General features: G+C 37.6%; 1 protein-coding gene across 6 annotated transcripts in view; it reads right to left on the bottom strand.

Annotated features, from left to right (window-relative positions):
- SAMD12 (sterile alpha motif domain containing 12) overlaps nt 1–13383 on the bottom strand; it is a 478056-nt gene that overhangs the window by 265147 nt on the left and 199526 nt on the right. The gene's annotated exons all lie outside the window — the stretch shown is intronic.

The raw sequence follows: 13383 nt of genomic DNA, 5'->3' as shown, positions 1-13383 counted from the left end.
TTGTTGTCCACAAAAGCCAATCACCATCTTCCTGTTACTTGCAGGTGTTTGCAATGCTAGGAGGAAGCTACCCACTATGGAAGAAGCTCAATTATCCTGAAACAGCCACGTGTGAGAGGCCATGTGCAGGTAAATGTTTCTGGCTAAGTCAAATCTTCTGAGCCATATAGCTAACTCAGGCCTTAGTCCGTCAGCTGGGTGAATACCGGCTTCAGTTAAAATTACAGGGTTCAGAAGAATCACTCAGAGGAGCCTATCTGAAGTTCCTTACTGATAAAAATCTCTGCAATATGAAAATATGGCTTTTTTTCAAGGCTACAACATTTTGGGGTTCCCTGTTAAATAGCAATAAATAACTTTGACAGAATTTGTTATCAGAAGTGATGTGTTAATAAAACTAAACAGGTGGCATTAACTTTGACACAAGGCAGTGGATAAAAGATGAGAAAACTTGAGGAATCTTTCAGTGAGAAAAGTGAGGGAAATGTCCTTAGAAAGTAAGAAAAATATTATTGGAGGCTAGAGGAAAGAAGACTCATACTATAAATGGTAGACATTTTAGAAACACTGTTGTGTATAGTATTGTGGAAAACATAAAATGTGCTAATGATTTGAAGAATCTAAATACATTTCCAGAAGAATATCAAAAGTTTCTTTTAATTGTGGTTTGTACATTACAGGAAAAGATAGATGAGTTAAAAAAGGAAAATTTGCAATTTGCAAGCCTAATTTAGAGAAAAAAATAAAGGAGCCATTTACTCCTTGCTTAGTTCAAAAATAAAAATATTTGTTAACTCCACGGCTTCCCAGCAAACATTATCAAAGTAAGAAAGGGTTTAATTAAGGGCATGAAGATCAAATCCAGGATGTTGTGAGAATGATGTAGGGTCACAGCGAGTGTGGACTCAGGTTGTGACTATGAAACTACTTTTGAACATGGCAGAAGATTTAAGGTAGTATGTCACTGATCATTCTAGTAAAAATAAAAGCATCGCAGGCATCGAAAAGAGTGTGCCTTATAAATTATGTTTTAAAAGTAGGGCTTTGAAAAATCTTAAGGGCATTGTCCCACAGCAGTCTCACAGGGGACCCACAATAGTTATAGGAATACATATTTTGAAGATTTTTATGCATGTTTCTTTGTCTAATAGAGTGAATTCCAATAAGATTCCTAGAAAATCCACTGAGTTTTAAGGAGAACTGTATTTGAAAGAGTATACTGACAGCTTGGACTAAAAGGGTTAGATACAGAATAAAAGAGGGCTTTGAACTCCTGAAATCCTATGGGGAGGGCTAAAAACACTCTGCGACAATTACTCAGCTGTAAACATGGGCTATTTCTTGTGAAAAAGGAAAAATGACTCAAATGGTAGAACCACAAGTCTACCACAAGAGTTGGTTAACTACAGCCTATGGGCCCTTTTGGGCAGTGTTCTGGTTGTACGTGTCCAGTGATCCAAGGATGTTTGTATACTTTTAAAGAATTGTTTTAAAAAGAATAAATTTCAACAAAGACCATATGTGGCAAACAAAGCCTAAACATTTACTATCTGGCACTTCATAGAAAAAGTTGACTAGCCCTCACCTAAAGAGTAAAACCAAGAAGCACAGAGAATCATTCCCAGGAAGCAGTAATGGGCCCTGATCATCGCTGGTAGCCTGGGCCTGGCTAGGCTTCAGAATTAACACAGACCTGTGTCTTTTGTGGTTAACCTATGCCTATTCCTTCATTATATGTTGGAGGACAGATAACTAATCTCTTTAGTTCACTGATATTCAGATCGAGAGGAACTATATCTAAGGAATGGCATCTTATGAGAAATTTCATCTCAACCTGTACCTGATTTAGATAACAAGCCTGGACCTTGTGTCTGAACTTGATACACTAATAAGCTGGGTCTTTGGGTGGGTGGGTCTTCCCAGGAGCTGAGAATAATTTATACATAAAATAGAAACAGTTTGTTGCTTGAGCAATGATTTGAAAACGTCTTAAAATTCTTTTATATTCCTTCTATGGAGAAGTGGTGTCTGTGTCCCTTCTCCTGGAAGCAGGGAGGATTTGTGTCTGCTCTAACATATGGGGTATAGCAAAGGTTACTGCATACGTTCCCAGACGAGGTCAGAAAAGGCCTTGCAGTTTCTCTCTAATTCTGCTCTGGATGCTGTCTTGGACCTTCCAGGGCAGCCCATCTACCAGCTGAGGTACCACTGATATCATTAGGATGAGAAAATTCCTCAGCCAAATCCTTCCTGAAATCTTAACTCACAGAATGTAGGAAATATAATTAAATGGTTGTCATTATAAGCTACTAAGTTTTGGAGTGTTTTGTTTTGCAGCAATAGGTAGGTGAAACAGTTCACTATGGATGTACAGAATATACTCAGCAGTGAGGTGGTACTGGGGCCCTAGTTATGTGACATGCTTTGGCCAATGGAATGCTAGCAAATGTGACACAAGTAGAGGCTTGAAAAGGATATGCAAGATTGGGGTTCTCTTCTCTGGCACCTCTACACCATTGGTATGAGAAGTTATACCTAGGCTGGCCTGCTGGAGGGTAAGAAGCAAAGCAGAGGACCCCAGTTGTTCCCAACACACTGGTGGAGTCTGTCCTACATAAATCAACAGCCAGCTGCCTCACAGACAAGTGAGCCCAGCCAAGATCAGAAGGTCCACTCAGCAAATGTAGCCTAAATCACCAGAAGGCAAACTTGTGAGCTAACTAATTATTTATTGTTTTAAGCCATTCATTGTGGAGGGTGTGTACATGTTATGTACCATGTCAGTAGCAGTAGCAATAGATAGTACAATAAAGATTTTTATTGCAAGGCGCTTTCCTCATAAAAAACACTTTGTTTCTAATCATAGAGTTTCATGGACTATCTCTAATACACTTTGCATATTTAATCTGCTATTTTATCTTAGCGTGCCTTTTCCTTCTAGAATGTCCTTTACCTTCTTTCTGCCTTTCCTAATCTTACATAGAGTCTTGATGGCCTAGTTTAAATTCTGCAACCCTAGAATCAGCCTAGAGCACTCCATCCACAATGGTCTTACCTCTGGATTCTTGTAGAATTCATTTTATATATAATTTATATATGACAATTAACTGTAGACTGCTTTGAGATCTATTTAACTTACTTCTGGGTTTCATTTCTCCCTACCTATATTTTGAGATCCCTAAAGACAAGTGTCTTGTGTCATACTACTTCTCACCCTTCATCCCAGGCTCCATGGCATGTAGCCCAGTTTAGAGCACATAATAGGTGTTCAGTAAACATAGAAAGAAGGCAAAGAATAAGCTATAGCTTTTGAAAGGAGCTTAGACAGGGAGAGACAACAAAATACACATTTTATAACATTCTTTATAGTCATTTTCTATTACTTCAAATTTGAAAGAATAATAGAACCCGTTATGAAAGATAATTGAGCAATTTGCTACAGGGTCAGTGGGTGGGAGGAAAATCTGCTGAAATCTCGAATATTTTCAGTGAATCACAGTGTTTATGGGTAAAAAGGTATTAAACAATTGCTGTCAGGCTTGACTATCTGCCAAATGACTGATCATAATGGCATAGCTGTATTTCCCAACTTGGAGATTTTGCAAGTTATTAATAAACTGTGCAACATTTACCAGGTGTTTGGTTAACACATGCTTATATAAAGAGTTAGCAAATATTTATAGTCCACAGAAATCCTCCCACTATATTTAGACATTTGAAAAAGAAGAATCATTTTCCTTTAAATGATTGTATTTCTCATGAAAGGGCATTGCATTTCCAAGAATCATAAGAAGTGTTACTCTGCATCTTTTTGTCTCATCTTTCCTTCCATGGAAATTACCTCTGAGGATAATGGGGAAGCTGAATTAGAGCAGTCACCTGCCAAAAATTATGTTTTAGTGACAATGTACCTCGTCTAATTTTTTTAAAAAAGGAGAAATAGGAAATGATCTTTTAGCATCTGTTGAGAAAAAAAGAGAGTTTTCTTTATACCAAATCTACTTTAATTTTACCTTCAAGGAACGGTAAGCACATTTATTAATTTATCTTTCCTCTTCATTTTGAGTAGGATTTAGTCAGTCCTTATATCCAGAAATTTAAAATGAGGCTAAATATGTATTCCATCATTGTAACAGACTTGTGATGAAGGGGAAGAGTTTGGTGGTAGGGTAGGGATTATCTTCTGAAGCCTAGTAAAGGATGGCAGTAATCCCTTTCATATTAGTCATAAAAAATTGGCATTGCTTGTATGGCAGTATGAGATAGGTTTGAATAACCCTATCCAAAGAATTGTCTAATTAAAAGTGCATGTCTAAAGCCCAGCTTCTGGTGTTCTCCTGACCTGGTGGTGACACTAACCAGAAGGACCCCTCCCTTTGCACAGAGTGGGACACTTAATACTGAAGCTGATTAATTTACATTCACATACAAACTGATATAATTTTTCAAAAGATTGTGATTAGTCATCTGTCACCTCCTCCTCGTGACAATTAAAATAGTAAAGCTTGCCCATCAAAAGGAGAATTCTCCCAGGGATAACTGGGTGGATAAGGGATACCCACTGAAATCCCAAGTCATGCCTCCAAGGAGAGTATCCTACATTTAGCCTGTGTGAAGGCTCCCCCTAGAGGAGCTCAAAACAACTGCACAACACAACTGAAAGGTTCCATCACCAGCTCCTGTCCTTCAGAAGAAAAGGCAAATGGAACAAACTCTTCATAAACATTTCTGCCAAAAATTGTTTTACAAAAGTATTTTTTGCTTTCATCCAAGATCTTTTCTTATTCAACTGGCACCTCCAATATGAAATAAGACACAGATAATGAACCACACCACCATGCGAGCCCTGTTGTAGTTAGGACTTACCTCCTTCAACCAACTGGAGGAAATGCCAGTGTAAAAAAACTAAATAAATAACCTTATTCTAAGGGGTGTGTGTGTGTGTGTGTGTGTGTGTGTGTGTGTGTGTAGACTACTGCCAACAATTAGTTGCTTTATATTCCAAAAATGACATGAAGGAAAAAAAGATACTTCTTGACAAAACCTTGTAATTAATTGAAAAAGATTTATTTGACTACATGAGAATCTGGAGATTCTAGTGTTTATTCAAGACAAGCATACCATGCAGCTGACTCTTACTGAGGTTTTGAAAGAATTAGGAGATTTCCTTGTAGTCTATGGTCTTAAGTAACCATTCTCCTCTAAGATAAACAGGCTCCTTTTCCGAGTATGTTTTAAGAATGAGCTATCTAATCTGCCCACGTAAGTCAAATAAGCAAACCTCCGGGGCACATTCCACAGGCAGAAGTGGCAACTCACAGGTTGGGATCTGCCTGTTAGGTGCTAAACTGAAGAGAGGGTTTCAACAGACTAATAGAGCCTGAGGCCTCAGATGATGACTCATATGGATCTTCCATTAAAATTGTCTAAACAAAAGTGTTTTGATGTTCTCATTTATCTAGTGTGGCTTTCCCCCTTTTTTTTCTTTAAAGTGTTTGGAGACATTTCCCACAGCACAGCAAATAACAGACATCAGTGCCCAGTGTTATAAAAGGAGAATAGAGTTTTTATCAGATTAGGGAAGCTGGGTTCCAATAATAGTTTAACAGTTCCTACTGAAGCAGAATCAAGGAGGCATCTGGCAGTATATACCACCCATCTAAATCACAGCGTAACATTAAATGCTGGATGTAGAGGAAAACAGAGAATATGTTATATGAAGTGATAAACTTCATAATTAACATTATCCTTAACCATATTAACTATTGTTATTATTATTAATATTACTACAATAAGTTAATTGGACCTGGGAAAGAATTTAGGCTAACAGGCAACTCTTTTTTTCAGGGCATATTACCCAAATTCTGGCAAAGGATAATCCATAACAGTACACTTCTACTTAGTATATCTCTAACATGCCCTAGGGAGTCAGGTGGAATCAAGAAAATCTTTAAACTTGAGCAAAACCAAATAATAAAGACTAGTTTCATCTGAAATAACACTTTGCTAGTTGAAATAAATATTGCCGCTGCCAAAATTCCAGATTGAAGGAATTGTCCTATGTGAAAATCAAACCATTCAGTGGTATACAATTTCATTCATTTGGGCTTGATTAGCCTGACCAGTATTACTCACGATAACCAGCACAATGGAACCCAAGTATAATCCCTGAACCCCATTTAACCTTATTCAGGGCATCCAAGCTTGTTTTCCTCCAGTATTTTCATCCAGCTCTCTTCTACCCCATAAATCCTTAGCATCTATATGTATTTGAAGAGTAATCTACCATATGTTATTTGTGATTTTGCAATAATCTGATTTTGATGATTCAGTTAACTTTTTGCATTTTCATTTCTCAAAGTGTTTCCAGATATTCCAGAGGGTTTTTTTTTTCCATGTGACCAAACTTAGAGAAAAAAATGCAGCAGACAAAAATTTCTGAACATCACCCCCTTTTTAAATTTTTATAAATGGAGCTAAGTGAAACTAGGTTAATGAAGAAATGTAGTGAACATATGTGTTTGTGCTAAAGAATATTGTTTCCAGAAGAATAGTTTTGTTTTTTGTCATTTTGAGACAAGGTCTCTATTGCTGGAGTGCAGTGGTACAATCATAACTCACCGTAACCTCAAACTCCTAAGCTCAAGTGATCCTTCCACTTCAGCCTCCAGAGTAGCTAGGACAACAGGTGTGCACCACTATGCCAAGTTAATTTTTAAAAATTATTTTGTAGAAACAGGGTCTCATTATGTTGCTCAGGGAGGTCTTGAACTCCCAGTCTCAGGTGATCCTCCCACCTTGGCCTCCCAAAGTGCTGAGATTACAGTTGTGAGCCACTGTGCCCAGAAAGAGTTGCTTTTTGAAAGAAGGAGCCCAAATTCCTTCTCAGGCTTCTTTGTGTTTCCATTCTAGTAGATAGAGCTGGCCATCTAGTAATAGCTCAGCAAATGTTTATTGAGTAAATTAATGAACACTAATTTAAAGATAATTGAACAATTAGTAGGTAATGAATGATCTGTAAATTAGCAACTTATAATAAATTACAAATTATTTAGCTAATCAGTAAATAATTAAACTTCAATAGAGATAATGATAAAATATTCAGTAAGTAAACACATGTCCAGAATAAAAAAAGAAAATCCCCTAAAAATTAAAGATCCAAACCACAGAACAATTGCAATGGAAAGAAATGTTATTATTTTCAAACACTGTAAGATATAAAAGGGCACTGAAACAAAATTAGATCAATTACTGAGTAGGGCAATTCACCATGCCATCTTGTATAATAATCTATTATTAACAACAGTTTCTTTAATATTCAATTCCTAAATGCCCAATTTAGAATCTTAGTGTTAAAACATACTTGAGAGGTTGGTTTTCCATTAAAACTCCATTGTTTTGGACATGAGGCCTTTGAGCCCCATTTCAGATGCATAACCTGATAGAATATTCTTGGCTGGTGCACACCTGACTTCCAGTTGGCTCGTTCTTTCTTTTCTTATATTCTTTCTGCCCATCATCAACTTCATCCCTATTCTTTCGTGCCTACCCTCTGTGTGGTTTCTGTGGAATAGGACAATTTTTGTAAAATCTGAGGTAGTGCATCCAAATAAACCAGTGCATACTTGTAACATTTATCTTTTTAAACTATGAAGTTTCAAAGCATTATACTATTGATTACCTTCTGAGCCCGACCTGGTTTCACCCTTAGTGGTTTATGCAGCAGTCTTTTCTACTGATTCCTTTTACAAGAAACAGAGTAGACCTGTTTGTAGATTCAATTTATTCCCTAGCCCTTCTTTTTAAATGTACCAAAAACATCCAACTCAAATGTGTGCAGCCAGAGGTGATAAAGAAGGGATATAGACTGCAAAAGCTCCCCAAAAGAAAAGCCAACCAGTTTCTTAAATAAAAAGCAGAAGAAAGGACAAGAATAATTTTTCCAACCAGGAAATGCTTTTGCCACTATAGCATCCAATACATGATCAAAGAGAAACATCAGTAAAACATATGTTTCTCCATTGTTTCTAGTCCATTTGTCCCTGACATTTTGCTAATTATCTCAAAAAAGGATTACTATATAATTTTCCTTGCCCTTCTATTTCTAATTAAAGGTAACAATTTCTCTTGGTGATTAATATCTTCCAGGTTAATAACGAATGACTATGCCTGAGATAATTTACATCATTCTAGATTCCTAGTTCTCCTAGGACAATCTCCTTCTTGGTGTCAAAAGTCTTCCCCTCTAGTTTGCATGTTAACAGCACAGAAGGCTCTATTCTAGTCAAATGTGAATGTCCTGAGTATTTAATTAACAAAGCAAAAATGATGGAAGTAAGGACTTTTCCTTGAACTGGAGGGGGAAAAAGAAAAGCCTTAGGTGTCAGAGGAGCTGAGTACTGCCATCTGCTGGCTATGGTGTCTGGGTCAATTTTTTGTTCTTTAATATTTCTGAGCTTCTAGATTTCTCATTTGAAAAGAGTTTCACACTAATATTCTATCAACAGGGTTCTGAGGTTGGAAAATGTGTGTGAAATATAACTTTATAAATTTCAAGTGTGATACAAATATCAGTGGGAAATTTTTTGTGAACAAAACCTGTAAGATTCTGGGGACTTCCTCAGAATAGTTAACTGAGTATGTTCAGGAAATTGTTTAGAGACACTAAGTGGTTTCCCCTTTATAGTCTATAGCCGTACCGTTTTTCAGCCCCAACCATCACTTCATCCTTTGCTCTGTAGCTTTCTTCATTTGTTGGGAGAGAGGCTATTCTTTTACTTGAACTAGTGGGAGCTCATTTTGCAAAGGCAAGCATATCTTGTCCCCATTTTTCTATGTGCTGAACTGATCATCACTGTGAATGCATCACTAAGTGGAAGTTTTAGGGTTAAGATCCTTATGGAATAACTAGAGAAGTCCTATCTTCCCCCACTAGATACACACTTCACCATCCCCTGAAAGATTTATAAAGAAGGACACCGTAGCAACATGTGACCTTTTGAAACCGCTCCCTTGGAAGGAATTCTAATGTCCTCCTGTCTATGTTACCTGCTACGTACCTACCACCGGGGAAAGATGCTGAAAATTTAATGAATTGAAGAAAAGCTGTGCAAGCTTCTCTTTTGGAAGAACCTTGGAGAAGAGGGAGGCAGACAGAAAGAAAACTTTCAAAGAAATTCCACTGCCCTCAAGGGTGGCATCTACAGAGGACAGTGACAGGGCCTTGGAGATGTATGATTTCTTCTGCTGCTCATTTACCTAGGTCTGTTTTCACTCTGGTGACTGGCCACAATCATGGGAAAAGTAAAGAAATTTGATAAATATCAAGGTAAAAATGCTAGAGAAAGAAAATTGGGACTCTTACAACTAAGGGCTAATTGATGTAGAGATGGAAGGTTTGTGGTGCTATGTTTTGCATGTGCCTGTGTGTGTGTGTGTGTGTGTGTGTGTGTGTGTGTATGTATGTAGGAGAGTAGGAAGTAGAAGAATTCACAATACAAGCTAAGAACCTGGGCCATGGACGCAGCCAAAGAAGGGGGGACATGGGTTGAATGGAGAAGCATATGGGACTAGATATACAATGTATCTGGAAAACAGACACATATACAACATCCAGAGAATAACTGACAACATCCAGAGAATAACTGCAAACAGTCAAATAACATATTTTGTATTCAACCACTGACACAGAAATTCATTCACAATATACTTTTTGGTGGAAGAGAGAAGACTATGCCACCCCTATAAGGTATGATGCCATTCTTAGAAATCAATATGCATATAGAGAAAACTATCTGAAAGGATACATGTCAAAATGTTTACATAAAAGATTATTTCTGGACGTAAGAATTAGAGGGGAATTTTATATATTTTTTCTTTTTTGTGTATGTACAGTTTCTCATTTTCCTACATTTAGTATGTAAAAAGGAAAAAAAGTAGCACATTTTTAGAAAAGAATTCTAAATTTCTTTTATAAATATCACTGAAGAAACAGACTTGATTTGGGCAAAGGGAAGAAAAGGTTAGAATAGGGGTTGGCAAACTACAACCCTCTGAGCTAAATCTGGTCTGCCACCTGCTTTTGTAAATAAAGTTTTATTGGAACACAGCCACCTCTTTCATTGACATACTACAAATATGGAGTTTAGCAATTGTGACAAAGATCCTATGACCTACAAAGCCAAACGGCTCTCCTATCTGGTCCTTTACAAAATACGTTTGCAAAAACCCAGTTTAGATGAATCCTCCTAATATGGTCTTATCTATTTTACCTTACTAGTTGTGTGAGCTTAGGGAAGTCATAACTTTCACCCGTCAGGTTCCTCATGTGTAATGAGATGGATAACACGTCTTAGAGATTTTATCAAAATTAAATGATTCAATACATAAAAGGTGCTAAACATCGTGTTTGGAACATAGTAGATGCTCAATAAATATTATGCTCCTACTTATTTTCTACTTACTATAAATAAAATGCATTATTCTGCTATCATGGCAAACTAATGAAACTGCCACTTTTGTTAGTAAAAATTGTTCAATATTGGCAATTTTATATGGCTTAATGGAATCATACTTTAGCCAGTTACTATTCTCATTGCTCCTGTTTAAGCTGTAATTGCTGAGCTTGTATCTATCAATGTCACCAAGGTAGTTTTAGGGTTAGCTAAATTGCCACAAAGGACTGGAAACCCAAATCTATTAATAGCATTATTCTATCCAAATTTGGACACTTTGGGTGTCTGAAACAAAACACTGTATTTGTATTGCACTTTGTTACTTGTGAAGCACATGGAAATTTGCATTCAATGCACCTATGGTGTGACAGATTAGGGCCTCTCTCCTGCTGCCCTAAATAGAAGCTTTTTAGATAAAGGATATTTGCTTCTACCCTACAAAGTAGCACCTGACTTAAATTTCAGCAGACTCAGTGAGCTTCCACAGCACTGCGACAATCACTCTTGGCACTGAGCAAAGTTCTGACACAGTCTACCACAAAATCCTGGGAAGACCTGCCGAAAGGAACGTGGGGCTCAGAATTTGGAGAGTGTCATTCAGCCGCACTTGAAGATGACATTCTGGGGCTTAGTACAGATCCAAAATAGGAGTTCTCTAAAAAAGTAAAATGGGGCTTCTCCAAGAATGAGACAGGAAGACCCACTGGAACATCAATGTAATGTAATTACAAGAAGCTGCCGATAGGGAAGTATAGGATGAGCTTCATGAAAAGGATACAAAATCAGGAAACCGAAAGAGGAATCAAAGTATTCTTATCAACAGAAATGAAGAAAGGCTTTAAGTTCAATGCTATAACTATCAAAGGAAGAACAAACCCAATTTAATCCAATCAACACTTATTAAATGCCTACTTTATGCCAGGCGCTGGGTTAACACAGCTAGAGATAGTAAGATAAATCAGACATAATTTCTACCTTAGAGAAGTTTCTGGGCTGGTGGGAGGGAGATGAACATGGAACCAAATAACTTTAATATCATGTGAGAAGTGTTATAATCCTAACAATAATAGCTTTCATTTATTAATTGTGTAAAATGTAAAGCAAACACAGAATGGAAAAATTAGTTTTGCTTGGAGAGGTCCAGAGAGGGTAGGGAGGAGGGGGGGGTAATTACAGTCAGGACCTGAAAATGACCAAAAGTTCACCAAGCAAATACTGAGGCAAGAATGAGAGTGATGTACTGTGGTTTCAGGACAGGATGGATTGGTGTAATGGTTAAAATGAAGCTGACAAAAATCCTCATAAGCCAAACTTAGGAACTGTGACTTTATTCAGTAGGCATTAATTCTCAATAATCAGGAAGCAGCTTGGTTCAGTCTGGTTTAAAAAGACTGGAGAATACTTTCATAGAGAGCCATGAGGCAGGATCATAGGAAGAAAAGAGACTAAATGGTTCTGTTTTTGAAAATTTAGACCAGAAAAGTGGCAGCCAGAAGAGAGAAGAGGAGATGGATACAGGATGCAGCATGTCTTCAAACTGAAATGCAAAAGTGGAGGGAGACATTCTGAAGACCCGGAAGAGACACAGATGAAAACAGTACTGGTGTGGGAGGAGAAAGGGATGGTAGGCAAGGAGAAGACCACAGTTAGGTCACTGGCCTTGGGAAAGGGAGCATCTTTTTTTCCTCGACCAGCCTGAGCAACATGGTGAAAATCTGTCTCTACAGAAAAATACAAAAAAAAAAAAAAATAGGCCAAGTGTGGTGGTATGTACTTGTAGTCCCAGCTACTCGGGAGGCTGTGTGTGGAGGCTCTGGGGCTTGAGCCCAGGGGATCGAGGCTGCAGAGAGCCATGATGTCACATGTCACGTCATGAAAGGGTAATGAATGATACCCAAGAGAGCAAAAATCTGATTTCCTTAGCCTGGCCCTCAAAGCATTCTGTAATGTAGCTTATAACCTATACTTCTGATCCATCTTCACCTCCTTTATTCTTCCCTCCTGAGGGTTTACAAACCCAAACAGCTTCGGGACTCAGGTGGCTAACACACAAGGGGGTGAAGTGGCAGGGTCTGAGGCCCTGAAGTGGTGAGTCCATGGCTCACAGGCTGTTATATTTTCTTTTTAAATTCACTGAGAGGTAAACAAAATACATACACACAACTTGAGATTTTAGATGTTTTACATTTATCTTGAGAGGCTTTACCTTCTAAAATGTTCACAGCATCAATCCAGCCTTCTCTAAGCAGACTTCCCAGTCAACCAGGCTTATAGACAAGAGTTCCTTCTCATGTCTTACTAGGGTTATAAGCATGTCCACCCCAATGCTTATATTCTATATCACTTACCTGCACGTATAAGATACCGTCTCTCAGAGTGTACAGGTCAAAGCATGAGCTTTGGATTCAGACAGCCCTGGGTTAAAATACTGGTTTTGCCACCTCTGGGCTTGTATGACATGTGAAAAGCTAGCTAAGGTCTTGGAACCTCACTTTCCTCATCTGTTAAATGATAATAATATTAATAGTAACACCAACCTTAAAGGGTTATTGTGAAGATAAAATTAAACAACATATGAAAAACACTTCCTGGATTGCCTGGCATATAAACCTTCAATACATATTTTTTAAGATATATGGTTTTCCCCAACATGGTGATAATTTAAGGAAGGGAAAGAACCACATCTTCTGAATTCTTTATACCTTGAATTACTAGATAAATATTTTGGGAGTATTCGATGCTAAGTATATGTTTAGGAAATGGGTTGATATTTACAATAATCATTATTACTGAAAAACACACTGGGCAAGGAGAAGTTTTCATGGGCTGGAGAAATTACCACTAATTGCTAGGTTTCAGGGCCTTAACTAGATTACTGAGATGCTTCTAAACAATAAAAAACAAAAATTACACATGTAAGTATATGTGT

Source organism: Macaca thibetana, chromosome 8, assembly GCF_024542745.1.
Source record: "Macaca thibetana thibetana isolate TM-01 chromosome 8, ASM2454274v1, whole genome shotgun sequence".
Lineage (NCBI taxonomy): Eukaryota > Metazoa > Chordata > Mammalia > Primates > Cercopithecidae > Macaca > Macaca thibetana.
This window is presented reverse-complemented; position numbering and strand designations above follow the sequence as displayed.